We start from the raw sequence: 16,991 nt of genomic DNA on the forward strand, positions 1-16,991 counted from the left end.
GATTGGTATGAATAAGTGTGTATCTCAGAGGAAAAAGGCTTGCCTAACATATGAAAGGCAATGAATTCAATGTAAAAAAGTTATACAACATTAAGCTACACAACCACTGCATTTTGATAGTATTTATAAGAAGATGGACTATGAGGCATATATCCCACTGACACAAATATCAAATAGAACAAAGTCAGAGCAACCAAGATGTTCTTGCACTTAAGACAGACCAAGAAGGCCAGCGTCTACTGTAAAATGCAACCTGCAGAAGATGATAAGGTCTGGGCAGTGAGCTCTTACTAGGTGTTCTGGCAGTGCAGAAGTATCCCTAAGTCAACTCCTAACACACATGCATACAGCACTGGCATAGTGCCACATGGAGCTCAGTCCAGATAGAGACCTTTAAGTGGCCAAGTGTACCTTGTCAGTTACATATTATACATAAGTACAAAGTACAAAAATCCATTTCTCCCACACCAAGCTCAGGCTTTATAATCTAGTACAGCCTGAACTCATTCTAAGAAAAAGTGCAAGGATCAGTTTCGCACCCCATTCTAAATGCATTTGAGCAAGTTTTTAGGCTAGCTATATAGGGTGTGTGTTGGATAAGTTGGGTAGATTCCTTGGCAACTTGCATTTTCCTCTGTAGCACTTATCACAATTAGACATTAACCAACCTGAGGGTAGAAAATTCTTACTAGTATCAGGTGTTGCTACATTCAAAATGCCTAGAACTGTGCCTGGCACATGATCAGACCTCAGTGAATATTTGCCGGTAAGTGAACAAGTTGGTAGTTGTGTATCTATTGTATCTCATCCCTTGGACTATAAATACACGAGGAGGCCTCCTCCATGCTGTTCATCTCTGCGTCCTATGCCTAATAGAATCTGCCTCAGGTGTTGCATATTTTTCAGTGGCTAGTACATGGAATTCAGTAAACACTAAGGTTCTGATAAGATTTACTGCATATTTTCATTTCAAATTTTCCCTGATGGGTGTGCAGCTTAGTGATACAACTTGCCTAACATTCACAAGATCTTTGACTGATTCCAGGCATCCGCTTCTCCCACAGAAGAAAATACCTCTTTGAAGAAAAACTTTACCAGTCAATGATTAATGTGTCTTCTTACCTTCTAGGTACAAAGATTTTTTCTTATTTTAACAATATGCATTTAAAATACCCAGTTCAGTATTATCTGTACAAATGATATTATTTTCTCTTTTGATGACCACAGGATATTTAAAAAATACACATGCTTGTTTCCACTTCAAAATTTTTGCTGATGTTTTGCTTTTTGTTTTTGCATCGAACTCAGTGCCTTTTACATGTTAGGCAAAGCACTCTGCCTCTGAGATGTGGACTCAGTCTTAATGATTAATTTTACTGATGGTTTATAATAAAGATGAGAGTTCTGGTGGGGTTTTGCTAATGCCTCTGAGAATAAAGCTGCTTTGAGCTACATTAAAATTCATTTCATGGAAAATGAAGTAATATGGTTGACTAGAGAGGAAGGTAATTTATCACTTTATTTGCCTGGTGAATAATCCATGATAACAGCTTTTCTAAAATTAAATCTGAACATATTTCGATTTAGAACACCTTAATGCTTAGTCTCATCATGTGGGTGAGTCCCTATCATCTACTCAGAACTCTAAAATTACCTCCATTCTTTATCATAATTGTTTAGCATACCAATGACTTATTCTGCCTAGCTTAGTTTCATAATCCTCCTTTCCTAAAGAAATGCTAGTAAAAATGTTTATCATAAAAGTGAGGGAGATGACCTTGTGGTTCATTCCTGTAAGTACAATACTCAAGAGACTGAGGCAGAGAAGTCACTGAGTTCAATGCCAGCCTGAGCTACATAGTGAGATGTAAAGGGAAAGCCTTCCCGCCAGCCTGGTTCCAGAGCCGCATCAGTCCCAAATAAACACACAGGAGGCTATATTAATTATGAAGCTGTTGGCCTTGCTTGTTTCTTACTGGCTAGCTCTGACTTAAGTATTTACCCCATAATTTTTAATCTAAGTATTTCTCTTACCGGAGAAATTTTCGGGCTTCCTACCCCATGGCGGTTACATCTCGACTTCCTGTGTTTCTCCTTCCCAGAGTCCTCCTGGACTCCTAGTCCCACCTATCTTGCTTCCCTATTGGCCAACAGTGCTTTATTGACATATACACAGGACTTCCCCAACAGTGAGACCCTATCTCAAAGCAACCACAACAAAAAATGATAAAAATACAAGGGCAAAGGAACATGTTAGCTTTTGTGAGGAACGAAGTGCTATGTGAACGTGTATTGTCGACATGAGCACAGTGATGCTAAGCACCCCAATACCTCAGACACACAGAAATGGCAAAGCCTTCTGGTCCAGGGATGTTATGGTGGATTGACATTCAGCTAAACCAGTATATGCAGAAACTGTCAACCACAGCATGTGAAGATCACAGCCTGAAACTGTTCCCCCACAGAGACCTCCTACTGAGATAAGCAAACCACATCCTCCCAATTCAACTGTGCATATAAAAACCACCTCCTGGATCAGCCATGTACTGTAAACCCATTTCCTTGATCAGCCGTGGACTCTAAACCCACCTCCTGGATCAGCAGTATATATAAACATACTGAATTTTCAGGCCGCTGGAGTGCTTCCAACAGAGAGCACCACCCACCTGATCCCAGCTTTTCTGTATATGTCTGTCCTTCATTCCCTTGTCAGCCCCAAAGCCAGGCAGGTCGTGGTAATGTCCACACCCCCGCTTTTGCCCAGTACTGGGAATTAACCCAAGCAGACACTGTACCACTGCATTGTATCCCTAGATCAGTGGGGGAAAAAAGCATTAGAATGAAGAGAAATGTCTTTATTAGATGATTAAGTGATGAAGTTATAAAAATTTAGATTTGTTAAAATTTAAGATAACTCAAACTTATTCTGCATGGATAAAGAGGTTGGGGTATAATCTGAATAGCTATCTTCTGGGGTAAGAACAGGTTTATGTGACTGTAGATGATGGACATTGTAGAGCAAGCTTATTAAGAGGGGCTGGAGAGATGGCCCAGTGCTGAAGGGCACGTGCTGCTCTTTCAGAGGATGTGAGTTTGAGTCCTAGCACCTATTTCAAGCAGCTCACAACCACCTGTAACTCCAGCTCCAGGAGATCTGACATCCCTGCCTCTGTGGGCACCTGCACTCCTGTACACATACTGCCGCCACCACAGCACACACATGTATACATAGTTTAAAATAATAAATTTCAAAAAAGTTCTCTAGAGCAGAAATACTAGAATTATCTTAGGAAAAAGTGTTTACTGCTCTAGTTGGTGGCATGAACCTGGTTGAGTGGAGCCTAAAAATGAGGCGGACTAAAGTCTCATGTAATAGCTAACATTATTCAGAGCATCAGACAATTTATACTCTGCCGGTTAGGAGTCACCCAGGTAAAGTTTACAATCACAAGGACAAGCCCCATGTATCAATGAACATGTTTTTCCAGAGGGACATATGAATAACAACAGCTGAAGTAAAGTCACTCCCATCTGTTATACCTGAAAACATAATCCAAGAACAATTCTGTGTTCTAAAGAAACTGAGGTCACAGACTCACGTCTGTTTTCTTGGAGTTTTCTCACAAGCACCCAGAAAACTCATACAATTCCATTCTTGGACTGTGTTCCAACAGAAAATAAATCGAATATGGGATTTATTTGTCTACTCATGCAATATATTTTGAACATATTTTTTCCACTCTCCAACTCCTCCCATATCCTCCCCACCTTCTTATCCACTCAACTTCTTGTTCTCTTATCTCTGTCCTCTCTCTCAAAACAAAATAAAGAAAAAATAAAACTCAATGAGACAAAAGAAAACAAGAAAGAAAGATAGACAGGAAGGAAGGAGGGAAGGTAGGGAGGGGAAGAAGGGAGGGAGAGAGGAAGGAAGGAAGGAAGGAAGGAAGGAAGGAAGGAAGGAAGGAAGGAAGGAAGGAAAATGGAAGAAAAGAAAAGGGAAGGCCACAGAAAAAGCCATGGAGTCCATTTGTGTTCGCCAACAGCTCTTGGGCATGGGCCTGCTCTGGAGGGTGATTGATATATACAGTGACACTCCATTTGAGAAAATTGACTTTCCTTCTCCCAGTAGCTACCAGTTGCAAATAGCTTCTTGATTAGGTGTTGAACTTTAGTCAACTTCCCTTTCTCAGTGCTGGGATTTTTGTCTGGTTTCAGTCCATGAGGGTCATGCACCTGCTGTCAATCTCCATGAGTTCATACATGTTTCTGTTCTGTTGTGTCTGTTTCCTTGGTGTCATCCACCACTTCTGCCCTTCACACTTCTCTTCCACATGGATCTTTGAGCGTTGAGGACAGGATTATATAAAAAACATCTCATTTAGGGCTGAGTGCTCCAAAATGTCTCACTCTCCAGACATTGTCCAGTTGTGTCACTGTGTTAACTGTCATTTACTGCAAGAAGAAACTTCTCTGAGGAGTTGAATGAAGCCCTGGCCTGATCCCAGCCTAGAGTTGGGGCAATATGAAAAATTAATTATCATGATAATTCCTTTCAAAATAAGTTATATTCATGACACTGGTTTTTTATTGATTTTATTGATTCATTATACATGGTACTGTTCACATCAGGGCATTTTCATGCACATATGTACTTTGAGAACGTTCCCTGTCATACATTACACCCTGCCTCACCCTGTCATTTGTTTCCTTTCTCCAAGACACTTTCACTGTTACTTTCATGTCATATATACATGCATAATTTTATGTATCTATATGAAATTTATGAACCAAAAATGAAGGAAAATATGATATTTAATTCACTTAGTATGATTATTACCAGTTGCATCCATTTACCAGCAAATGATATAACTTTATTCTTCTTGCCCCAAAGGTAAGCCCACACAGCTGTGGGCACCTAATTTTTAAAACGTATTTATTTCGTTTTTTGGTATTATAATTACAGTCTCCCTTTTCTTCCCTCCAAATGCTTCCCCTTTCTCTCTCTCAATTCATGGCATCTTTTTTCATTAATTGTTGTTACATACATATATTCTGAAATGCATAGATCCAATCTGCTGTCTGTATAATGTTACTTGTGTGAATGCTTTCAGAGCTGACCATTTGGTATTTTGAAAAACTAGTGATTGTGCTCTTCCCTGGGTAATACTGTTTATCCTGCTCTCAGCATTCCTTGGTTGCCTGTAGGTCTTTATGTGGGGTTGAGGTCTCCTGGGTTTTCCCCACCCACTTTAGCATGTCTGTTGTTGTCCTCGTTTAGCTCTTGTTTAGGCAGTCATGTTGGTAAGACTTATCTCACAGCAACCTCTCCGATCTTATGGTTCTTAATGATCTTTCTGCTCACTCTTCCACAATGTTCCCCGAACCTTAGGTGTAGGAGTTATGTTGTAGGCATAGCTCTTGGGACTCAGCTCCACAACTCTGTATTTTGATTGGTTGTGGTTTTCTGTGGCAGGCTCTGTTGCAAAGAGAAGTTTCCTTGATGAGGAGGAGAGCTATACTTATCTGCAAGTATAAGGACAACTATTTAGAACGTAGTTATGGATTATGCTGGTTTAGTTAAGTGTTGTGGGGACACCAGACCTTGAGCAGAAACCCACTTCCCCTTTGGCCTGGGAGCAGGCAGCTGTGCGATGTTTACTGAAAACAATTCAGTGCTAAAGCTCTTGATAGGGCTCAGATAAGGGCTTGCTCACTGAAATACCATGCTTTTGACACCCCCTACGGCTAGATGTCTCTTCCTGTTTCCCTGCTGTGTCTCCCTGATTCTGGGGCCGGAGATTAACCACCAGCCAGGAGGGTGAGAAGTCTGGAAAGAATGGTATGTAGATGAATGGCAGAAGTCCTTAAAAAGGGAAGCTCCTTTTTCTTAGAGAGACTTCTCCTGAGAGCTCTCTCCTAAGCGGACTGGGGTCTCCTCCTAAGCTGACTTGGGAAGATAAAGTTTTCTTAAAGTAACCGACCGGTCTGTGTCATCTATCCCGACCACCTCGCTACATTCTCGGATGCAGGCCGCACAGCAGGTGCGACAAAGTGTCAGTTGCAGATCTCCAAGAACCCTGACTTTATTGGCCCTGAGTAGTTGGCTAGGTTTTCAGTAGCAGCATGATTTTCCTCTTGCTGTGTGGGTCTTAAGTTCAAATAGAGCACTGTTGATTACCTCCATGCCATTACTGCGCCCTTACGGTTATCATGCCATACTGATCATTCTTTTTGTGTGTGTGCTTCAAAGGCATCATAGCTGGGTGGAACTGCTGTTTGTTCCCCTCATTCAGAAGCTTTCATGCCTCCTTCTGGCACCATAAGCTAGTCCTCGGGGAGAAGACTTTCAGGTGAGTTGCAGCTCAGGAACCGATGAGTCTTGTGTCTAAAACATACAACATCTTCTGTGATAAGAATGTACCTTCTACCTGTCAGGGGCGACCAAGGGCAATAGCTATAAGTTGTAATGCTTTCCGGAGTCTCTTGTGACAACACTGAGCAATAGCTCAACAGAGGGCTTCTCAGCTGGGTGTTGGGGTTTTTTGTTAAGTGGTCTTTGGGTCTTGGAGGAAGCATTGTCAGCCCAGATGAGGTTTCATTTAAACTACATATGTATAACTTGTATGTATTACGTGTTTTCTGAGGTAGACAATTGCTTGTGACTTTTTAAAGATATCTTTACTGTTATCTTACCCTACTCTCTACCTCTGTGCTTACCCCTCTCCTCCTTCCTAATCAGAGTCCCCACTTTTCCCGTTTCCCTGATCGGATGACTCCTGATACCCTCTCTATGCTCCTCCACCCTCACATGGTCCCTTTTTACATTCCTGGTTTCTGCAGTTACTCCAGGAGTCACACGCATATCTGAAAAATTTGAGCTAGGGACCTCAGTTAAGAGAGAACATGTGACATTTGTCTTTCTGGGGCTGGGTTACCTCACTCTTCTAGTTTTATTCATTTACCTGCTAAGTTCACAATGTTGTTTGTTTGCTGATGAGCTCTACTCCAGAGTGTATATGTACCACATTTTCATTATCTGATTACTAGGAATGGTGAACATTTTTGAGATACTGCTTCACCATTAGTTTTTTCTTCTGAGAACTTTATGCTCGGTTTTCTATTTTTGAAAGAGTTGTTTGAGGTTGTTGTTGTTTGATCCTTTGTTCTGAATTCTTTAGAACATTCTGAGTATCAGTCCTGTGTCAGATGTATAGCTGCCCATGATCCTCTCCCATTCTGCAGGCTCCTCTTCATCTGGTTGATTGTTTCTTTAGCTGTGCAGAAACTTTTAGTTTTATGAAGTCCCACGTGTCAATTGTTGGTGCTTTCCTAAACCCTCATCATATAGGGTACTGCTTATGTTTTCTTCTAGCAGTTTCAGGGTTCCCTTTAAGTCTTTGACTGATTTGGAGTTAATCTCTGTGTGGTACATGCAGGTCTGGTGCCATTCTTCTGCACCTGGAAATCCAGTCTTTCCAGCAACATTTGTTGAAGACGCTTTGTTTCTACAGCTTATGTTTTTGGTTGTCAATGGCTCAAGTTACATGTACTCATGTATGGGCCTTCAGTTTTATTCCTTTGGTTTACATGTCAGGTTTTTTTTTTTTTTTTGGTTTTTGGTTTTTGGTTGTTTTGTTTTTGTTTTTGTTTTTGTGCCATGCCATGTTGTTTTTATTACCATGGCTCTGCAATATACCTTAAGGTCTAGAATGATAATCCCACTAATGTTGTTTTCGCACAGGATTGTTTGGCTCTCTGGGGTCTTTTGTGGTTTCATATGTATTTTAGGATAATTTGTCCTGTTTCTAGGAAGAATGAGGTGAACATTTTGATTGGCATTGCATTGAACTTGTAAATAGATTTTGGCAAAATGTTCATTTTCACAATATGAAATATACTGATGCATGAGCATGGGATATCTTTTGGTATTCTAATGTCTTTCTCTATCTCTCTCATTAAATGTTTAAAGTTTTCATTGTAGAGGTCCTTTACTTCCTTAGTTAGGGTTTTTCCCTGGAATTTTTATTTTCTTTGAGGCTATTATGAAGACACTTGTGAATGCTTAATTTTTGACAAAAGTGTCAGAAAAATGTGCACTGAAAAAAACCCAGCCTTTTGAACAAAGAATGCTGGCAAAACTGGATTTTTTCCTGCCTGCAGAAGAATGAAATTAGGTCCATATTCTCTCTCTACATAAAAGCCATTTTAAACTGGGTGGTTAAAGACCTTAATTTAAAACTGGAAACACTGAAACTGCTAAAAGAAGGTATAGAGAATCTGTTCAGGACATAGGTATAGATACCACATTCTGAATACAGCCCTGGTAGTGCAAGAAACAGCTGCAGCAACTGACAAATGAGATTACACAAATTTAAAGGCTTCTGCACAGCAAAACAAACTATCAACAGAGTGGGCAGACAGCCTGAAGGATGGGAGAAAATCCTTATAGTTATACTTCAGAAAAGGGATCAATATCTAGAGTATGTAAAACCCCACTAAATGCCTCTAAGTCAAGCAACCCAATAAATAACTAATGATGATATTAATACATTTCTTAAAAGAGAAAGTTCTAGTGACCGATAACCATACATAGAATGGCAGTGGAGTTTTGGTGTGGATTGCATAACCAGGGTGTTTCAAAGTTGGACCAGCATGGTCAAGAAGAACAGAAAAAATCACAGGCATGTAGTGCTTAATCATATTGTGCCTTACTGGCAACATGGCAAGCACGTCCAGGGACCTGAGAGTGCTCATTCTTGAAAGAAAAACATAAATACAATGTAAAAGTTAGTTCCTGCATTCACGGGGCACAAGGTCTAAACAGGATGTAGACAGGAAATAATCCCACAAGCAATTGCCTCCATTGTGGAAAATTAGATGCAGAAATAAGACAGTAGGGAAGAAAGAGAAGAGCATGGGAGAGAGATGGAGGCAGCAAGGAGGAGAGCAGGGAGAGAAAAGAAGAAAATTGATAGGAAAACAAATCTTTATGAAGAGAAGCATCATAGCCCAGCTTCCTGGTCCAAACCTGTAACCCCAGAACTCAGGAGACAGGCAGAAGGTGATGTGTCCCCAAATGTGTTATCACTGGTTTCCTCATTAATCAGTCTTAATGTCTCTACTTTTTCTGTAGATGTCAGGTTTGCTAGGTAGTGTGTGAACTTTTTAAGATAAATGCTTCAGTACAGATTTATTATTTGTAGTGCCTTATCTTCTTGAAAGAAGATAGTTATCAGGCAGGAAATTCAGGACAAAGAGCTGAAAAATATTCACGACACTTGTGAGGAAAACCATCACTCCAATTGTGAGATTTCCTTACAAGCACTTAAACATAGCTGAGAGTCACCATGTCTGCGAGACCAACAGTGCTGCTTCCTTGGTTTGATCTGACCAATATTTACCACCATTTAGTTATGCTGTCTGTAAGCAGGCATTTTACTGTTTGAAGAAATAATTGTCCATAAAGAAAAATGATTAATTGTGACATGGTTTTACTTTAATCTGTTTTTTAGTTATCATGAGATATCTCAAATAGCTTTCCAATTATTTAAAATGGTAACAGACAGTATTCATGGCATACAGATATGAAAGAGAATTTGTTACTATGTGACTTACTAGCTGAATCAGGAAAGTATTAATCAAACAAGGAGGGTGCAGGGAAAGCAGCTGTAATTTTTAAAGAGATTAAAGAGAAAGCTTGTGCTCTGCACTGGGACAATAGGAAATGTGCCCTAAAGACTCCAACTGTTGGGAGCATAGCATGAAAGTACTTGTGCCCACAGATCTCCAGACAAAGCAGGAATATTAAACATACAGGACTGTCTTTCCAATGGGAAAGATGAAAACCCTGTTCTTCCATCCAGAAAGCTAAGAGTTGGGAGTGATTAACAGCCTGGTGATCTGCATTATCTGTTGGGCCAGGCCACATCAAGCTCTACAACCAGTACTGGAGGTGACAAGTAAACTAAGTGACCCTTACAGACAGAAGCTTCCCCAAGCTGCTCTTCCAAGCATGACCAGAGTAGGCTAACAGCCCAAATGACTCTATGCCATCTGTGTGACCGAGACCAGACCAGACCCTTAAGCTCTTAAACTAGCACAGATAGCCTGTCTCTAGACATTTCTTGGAAGAAATGTCATGCACCCTGTGTTGAGCTTCAATGTAATTACACTTCCTCATGCAATAGGGATTGTTTTACATCAGGAAACTTTTTGCCTGTTATTAGATTCTCTGAAGTCTGATCCAGGCTGACAATTCACTCTGCACTGAGTTTTACTCTTATCTCTTAACAAGGTTCGCTCCCCTGTATAACACCTGTGAACATGCAAATTCATTTCAAAAGAAAGAGCCTGACACCCGCATAGAAGTGCTTCCCGGGGACCAGTACACGTGTGGTCAAAGGGGACCAGGCTGGCAGCAGAACTTGGCAGCATCATCAATATGGTTCTGATTCTGTAGACATGAGAAGTACAAGGGTGAGACTTTTGCCAAGGTCACGGAAGCTGACTAAAGCTAGGACATGTGGGGCAGGGTTGGGTCCCTGGAAAGAGGCTCTGAGTTCATCTCACAGCATGGAAGGTAAAGCTTCTAAATTGCAGTGGAGCTCCCAGGATGCTGGAGATGCCAGCACTCTAAGATGTCTGCCAAGGATAGCTGCATGATGTAAGAGGAGTCAGCCCACAGGACAGGCTAGATGTGCAGCAGGCATCAGAGATGGATAGGGGAGATTACCCACACCATTTGGATCCTAGGTGACCCCAGTCACAAACCTCAAATGCCAAACACAGCTTGGGGCTCGCCCTCTGGGCTTCCGTCTGGCTTTGGTCTGATCTTTCCTTACAATGTCCTCATTCCCCTTTTGGAATGGGAACGTGTACTCCATGCCATTGTAGGATGCAAATATGTAACTTTCTATTTGATGTCATAGGCCTCACCGTTGTTTACCTGCGTCTCTGAAGATCTCTGCACTTACACTTTTGAACAATGTTGGAACTGTTAAAGACTATGGGGGTGTTTGGAGTTGGCTTGGGTGTGTGTTTTTTGTTATGAGCTTATAAAAATAAAAGTGGAAGGTTATAGTTTTAAAGTGATGTGTTTGGGTGTCAAATTGAAAAGGGGAGAACTTGTTGATGGTAACTGATAAGATCTAGAATCATCTAACAATCAGCTTGTGGGCAAATGTGTTGAGTTTCTGGATTGCTTTGAGTTTAGAAGACCTACCTTAAATGTGGGTGACACAATTTTATGAGCTGGAATCCCCAACTAAAGAAAAGAGAGAAAGTGTGTGGGTACCGCCGTTTATCTCTCTCTGCTTCCTGACTGCAGATACCATGTGACCAAACTCCTGTCACCATGACATACATCCCTGCTGTGAGAATGTAGCCAGCTGCTGCACCAGAGAAGTCTGCAGCACCCAGTAAGTAGATCTGTGAGCCTACGTAAACTGCTTCTTCCTCTAATGAGGCGAATCCCTTCAGTTAAGTGGAAAGAGAAGCCGTCCAGTGCTATGCTAATCACATACCTCCACATGCTCTGAGGAACTAGTTCATTCTGTCCTGAATTCTAGTGGGGTAGGAGTGGTGCTACTATGTTAAAAATTTTACAAGGCCGATCAACAACTAAAGTCTGTGATTTTGGAGAGCTAGAATGTCGCAGAAGATCCAGAGCCAAATTATCGTGGGTTGTCTTTAGCCTTTTAAACAGTCATCCATCATTCACCTCTGTGCTTGATCTAAAATCAATCCTTGTAACTGTTAGGGAAATTCTTTTGGAATGCACAGTATAGACCTCTCTCTTCTACCAATCCACAGGCTAATAATGCCACTAGATAGTATCTGCATCCTATAAAAGAATACCTTAATGTATAACTTTCTTTATTCTGTTACTATAACAAGTTTCATGCAACTGTTACCAGGGTGGAAAAGGGTGTTTGGAGAAGCCAGATTCTTTTTTCCCAGGCCATTTGGAGCCCATTTGGCTCCAAAACAAACTCTTATTGCTTTTGAAAAGAGATTTTATAGTCAAGCCTTCCTTCTTATTTATTTTCTGCAGCCTGTATGTGGACATCATGTAACCAGCCAGCTTCCCACCCCTCCACCACACCTTCCCTGCTTGCTGCCCTGTCTTCCTCACCATGATGGACTGTATCCCTCTGGGCCTGTTAGCCAAAATAAACCCTTTCTTCCTTAAATTGCTGCCTTAGGGTTTCTGTTGCTATGATAAAACACAACTTGGGGAGGAAAGAGTTTCTTTCAGCTCACAGCTCTCAGGTCACACTCCACCACTGAGGGAGGGTAGGGCAGGAAGTGAAGCAGGGGCCGTGAGGAGCACTGCTTACGGGCTTGCTCATTAAGGCTCACTCAGCCTGCTTTCTTATCCTGTCTAGGCCCTCCCACATCAATCACTAATCAAGAAAATGCCCTACAGACTTGCCTACAGCTGCTTCTTATAGAGGTGTTAAGAGCCCCTCTTCCCAAATGACCTAGCCTGTGTCAAGTTGACACAAAGCTAGCTAGTGCAGTTTTCTTGTTAAGATACTTGAGCACAGCAACAAGAAAATAGCTGTGGCCTCTGAGTTGGTAAAGTGCTTTCCATGCAAGCAAAAGAACCGTGTTCAAATCTCAGAGTCCAAGAGACAGACCTGGTGTGTGGGGACATGAAGACAGACAGACCCCTGGGACTCACTGGCTAGCCAGACTAACCTAACCTGTGCTCGAGAGAGATCCTGTCTCAAAAAACAAAGTGAGTGGTGTCTGTGGAGGAATGACACTTGGGATTTTCCTCTGTCCTCCAGACATGTGCACCTTCCCCACTCGAAAACCAAATACACATAAAATAATCTTTAATTAATTGATCTTCATAAACAAATGAAATCTTTGATGCAAACCTTCCCTTTCCTTTCCAAAGCTCTAGCATCCAGTGACTAAAGAGCTGAGTTAAACAAATTGTTAGAAAGGAAATGAAAGGAGAGAGTTGGGGAGGCAGTTCCTGTATGGTACCAGAAGCCCAGGCGAGATGCTGTTTACCAGAGATATTAACATTTCACATTCTTATTTTTCTTTAGATTTTTATTGTCTGCATGTATCCCTGCAGGCCAGAAGAGGGCACCAGATCTCATTACAGATGGCTGTGAGCCACCATGTGGTTGCTGGGAATTGAACTCAGGACCTCTGGAAGAGCAGCCAGTGCTCTCAACCTCTGAGTCATCTCTCCAGTCCCAACATTTCACATTCTTAATCAATGTTCCCCTCTTGAGTCAAGCGGTGTGATCATCCAAGCTGGAACCAAGAGAGCAGGGTGAATTACACCAACTGGTACCCAAGCTTCCTTAGTGAGGAAATAGCATGGCCAGCATCATGTTGACTGGTCCTGTCAACAAGGCTGGCTCTTGCAGTCAGCAGGAAGTACCTCACCTCAAAAGAAGCCACCCGTCTTCTGAGGAGCTTGAGAAAGCCTGTGAGTCACCTGCCATCAAAGGCTAGGAAGGGGTAAAACTTATCTGGGAATAAACTCTTTACCGACAACATGGGTCCATCTCAGAAACACTGTGCAGAGTGAAAGCGAGGAGACAGGAAGGATCTCAGGTGAGAAGCCTAAGTGGAGACCAGTAGAGGCGAACCTGTGTGACAGCCCAGGGGCTACCTAAGGTAGCGGGCTCCACGGTACCACAGAAGGCCAAGAAAGGCCTTTGTGTTGCCATGGAAATATCAAAACTCATGAAATTATGCATTAAAGTGGGCAAATTTTGTGTGTCTAAATTATGGTTCTGTAAACCTTAAATAAAATTTATCCTTTTATTAAATTTCCTTGAAGAAATGTTGCCTTTAAAATTTGCATTTAACTGACCCACATTGTCTATCCTAATAAAGAAGAATGTTCTTATGGAGATAATTTATAATTAAAGAATTTCAATGGTACATCTGAGAACAATTTAGAATAGGAAGAGATCAAGTGAAATCGAGTGAATTCTAACAGCACACAAGTAACTATAACTTTCTTCTGCCGCCTAGTGGTAGAAACTCAAAATTTCAGTACATTGCTTCATCCACAATTGATCAAAGAAGGTCACAAGTCCATCTGGTTCACTGTAAGGACTCTTCTGTATGACATAGGCTGATCAGAGAGCAGGAGACAGGGTTGCACAAGATAGACCAAGTCCTCGCCTTCATCCTGCTCACCTTCTAGTTTCAGACAGTCAAAAGTAAACAGCCAAATTAACAAAAGCATTCCCAGGCATGGTAAGAAATTAATGAATGGAACAACTGATAACTTGTTTGAGGCTGTGGAAGTTAAGGAAGAAATAAGGAGGCCAGAAAAGGCAAGGCATGCCCAGCGGCAGAAGGTCATCCCAGATAAAGGGATTGGCAAGCTGAGAAACCATGAGATGGGAAGGAAACGCTGAGTGGGGAGACTGGTGACCATCGGGGTTCAGAGGAGAAAGACTCAGCATTCTGATGACGAGTTTATTCCAATTTAGGAGAAAGTCACTGAAGAATTCTCTGTTTCAGTTTAGCCTCTAAAATGAAGCTTTCTGGGGCCAGTGAAATGGCTCCATGGCAGGTAAAGGCACCTTACCTCACTACCTGAGTTTGATCCCCAGAACACGTGATGGAAAGAGAGAACAAACTGACTCCCACAATTGTCCTCTGACCTCTACAAGTGTGCTCTGGCACATGCGTGCCTGCTCATATTCACACACACGCGCGCTCTCTCTCTCTCTCCATAAATAATATATGTAAAAACTAATAAAAAGCAAAACTTCAATGAGTCTGCATTTTTATTTTCTCAAATATCTGGGAAGTTGCTCAGATGCTAAATCTAGGAAGGCTATGTGTTTTACAGTGTATCCTCTGTCTACATAGAAGTAATCGAAGTAAGCTATTTATAGCTTTGTTTATTTGGGTTAATTAGTGAAAGCATTGTTGACTCAGCAATAAACTCCATGTCTTGATGTTTCCTGGCTGTACTGACTCTCACCATTTCTTCTGTTCCTTCATCGTTTCCTCCTTCTTGTCTCTTTTAGTTTCTTGTCTGAAATGTTCCAAAACAATTATACAAGCTGGAGAGCCGTGATGAACCTTTTTCTTGGAAAGAAATGAGCCTTCCAGACTCACTCTCAGCCCATTCTTGCAGCAGCCAGAGTGTGGAGGGGAAATGGATGTCTGAACACGCCCCGGTGCTTAGGCATTCAGAACAGATGTTGCATTTCATAAGTTACCCCAGTTTATTATCCGTGATGGCTCCGTCTCTGCGAGGCAGTAATTCTTTGGGGGGAACGGCTGATCCATTTTCCCCAGCAAGCTGACACAGAAACAGGCTATTGAGTCATCTCAGATGAGAAGCTTATAAATGCTGTTTGTGTGTTTTCATACAAGGCTATCAAGTTCAATCTACCTTAGCAAAGGCTATCTCCTTGGCCCATGAGATTTCCCTACCTGGAATGCTTTGAGTTTGTGTGCACCCAGCCCATGAGGCATGGCTCACATGTTCTATGTAGTGTCCCTGGATCAGTCCCCGTTGGTATGGAAGCAGCACCTACTGGTATCATCATCTGCCTTGCCATCATGAGCAACTGTTGAGCAGCGTTGTCGTATGAGTGTCCCCTCTGCCAGGCCCACATTCACTGAGGGCAGAGAAGGTACTTGGGAGTCTCTACTAACACTCTAGAGGTGAGGCTATGGCCCTTATGTTTCCAGAACATTGCCACGATGATTCACAGAATAGCCTGACTGCTTTGGGAGCTCTGCTTGTTTCTGTGATGGGGCCACAGAAAATGCATCAGAGAATAAGAAAAGAAGAATGACCCCTAAATCAAGAAGACAGTTTTGAATCAACTTGGGATGAAAGAGAAAAACACTCGAAGCAGACAGTCCTCAGGTCTGGGGCTCTAGCTGCTCTCCCGGCCCAACTCCTCTACCCTTCTGTCCCTTCCCACTGATGGTCCTCGAGCCAGCCCAGAACATCTCGTCTAAGAATTAATCCCTAGTGAGCAGCCTGATGACACCGTTTCTAGGTACAAGGTGAGGTGGGGTAGAGTCAGGCTCGGTGACTCTGATCTCTGTCCACTGTCTTACTGAGTGCATACTTGGGTCTCACTCAAGTGTTTTTTTTTTTTTTTCCGGGCACTGACGGCTCTCCCCAATCTCCATCCTCCGGGAGTAGCTCCAGATCAGTAGCTTCATGAAAGATGACAACTATACAGGGACCAAATGACTTGTTACTGTGTTGCCAGTCTTTTTGAAATCAGAGGACAGGCCCAATTCAAGATGGAGGACAGTCTCTGGCCATTGAGTGGGGCATGTCTTGCCCAAAGCATGCTAAAGACCTGTAGGGGGCGATATTGTCCCACGCCACATGTTTCTCTACATGTATTTCAAGGCTTGGCTTTAAACTTGCCAAATCAAAGTGCATTTGTAGTTTCCAAATAATTTACAAAATATTAAGTTGTTTAAAAGGTAAAGAAATTGGGAGGGATGATATGTAAATATTCAAGGAAGTGAGTACTGTACAATGTAAAAATGGGTCACTATTCACTGTGATCTTTAGACAATTCCTCTCTTTTCCCCTATTTTTCGTTTTACTGAAAAAAGATTCTTTCTCATACATTATATCCTGACTGTAGTTTCCCCTCCCTCTTCTCATCCCAGCCACTCCCCGCCCTCCAGATGCACTCCTGATTTGACTCTCATTAGAAAAGAACAGGACACAGCAACCCCATAAGAGGAAAACAGTCATAAAGCAGGTACAAGAACCGCTCATTCTATCACTCAGGGGTCCCATCAAAACACTAATCTAAAAGCTATGATACCTATGCAGGGGACCTGGTACAAACCCTGTGCTTGCTGGGGGCTCATACGCATCTTGTTTGGTTGATTCAGAGGGCCTTGCTCTCCTGGTGTCCTCCATCCCCTCTGGCTCTGACATTCTTTCTGCCTCCTCTTCCTCAGCTTTCTCTGAGCTCTGCGGGGAGGGATTTGATAGAAACCTG

The 16,991-nt window shown here is 42.1% G+C and overlaps 1 long non-coding RNA gene across 1 annotated transcript; it reads left to right on the forward strand.

Annotated features, from left to right (window-relative positions):
- Window positions 1–6,255: 6,255 nt before the first annotated feature.
- LOC110341649 lies at window positions 6,256–12,179 on the forward strand. Its single transcript, XR_002383622.2, has 3 exons — window positions 6,256–6,353; window positions 11,330–11,420; window positions 12,056–12,179. It is a non-coding gene; the product is annotated as an uncharacterized LOC110341649 (long non-coding RNA).
- Window positions 12,180–16,991: the final 4,812 nt, after the last annotated feature.

Source organism: Mesocricetus auratus, unplaced genomic scaffold (genome assembly GCF_017639785.1).
Source record: "Mesocricetus auratus isolate SY011 unplaced genomic scaffold, BCM_Maur_2.0 Super-Scaffold_4256, whole genome shotgun sequence".
Taxonomy (NCBI): Eukaryota; Metazoa; Chordata; class Mammalia; order Rodentia; family Cricetidae; genus Mesocricetus; species Mesocricetus auratus.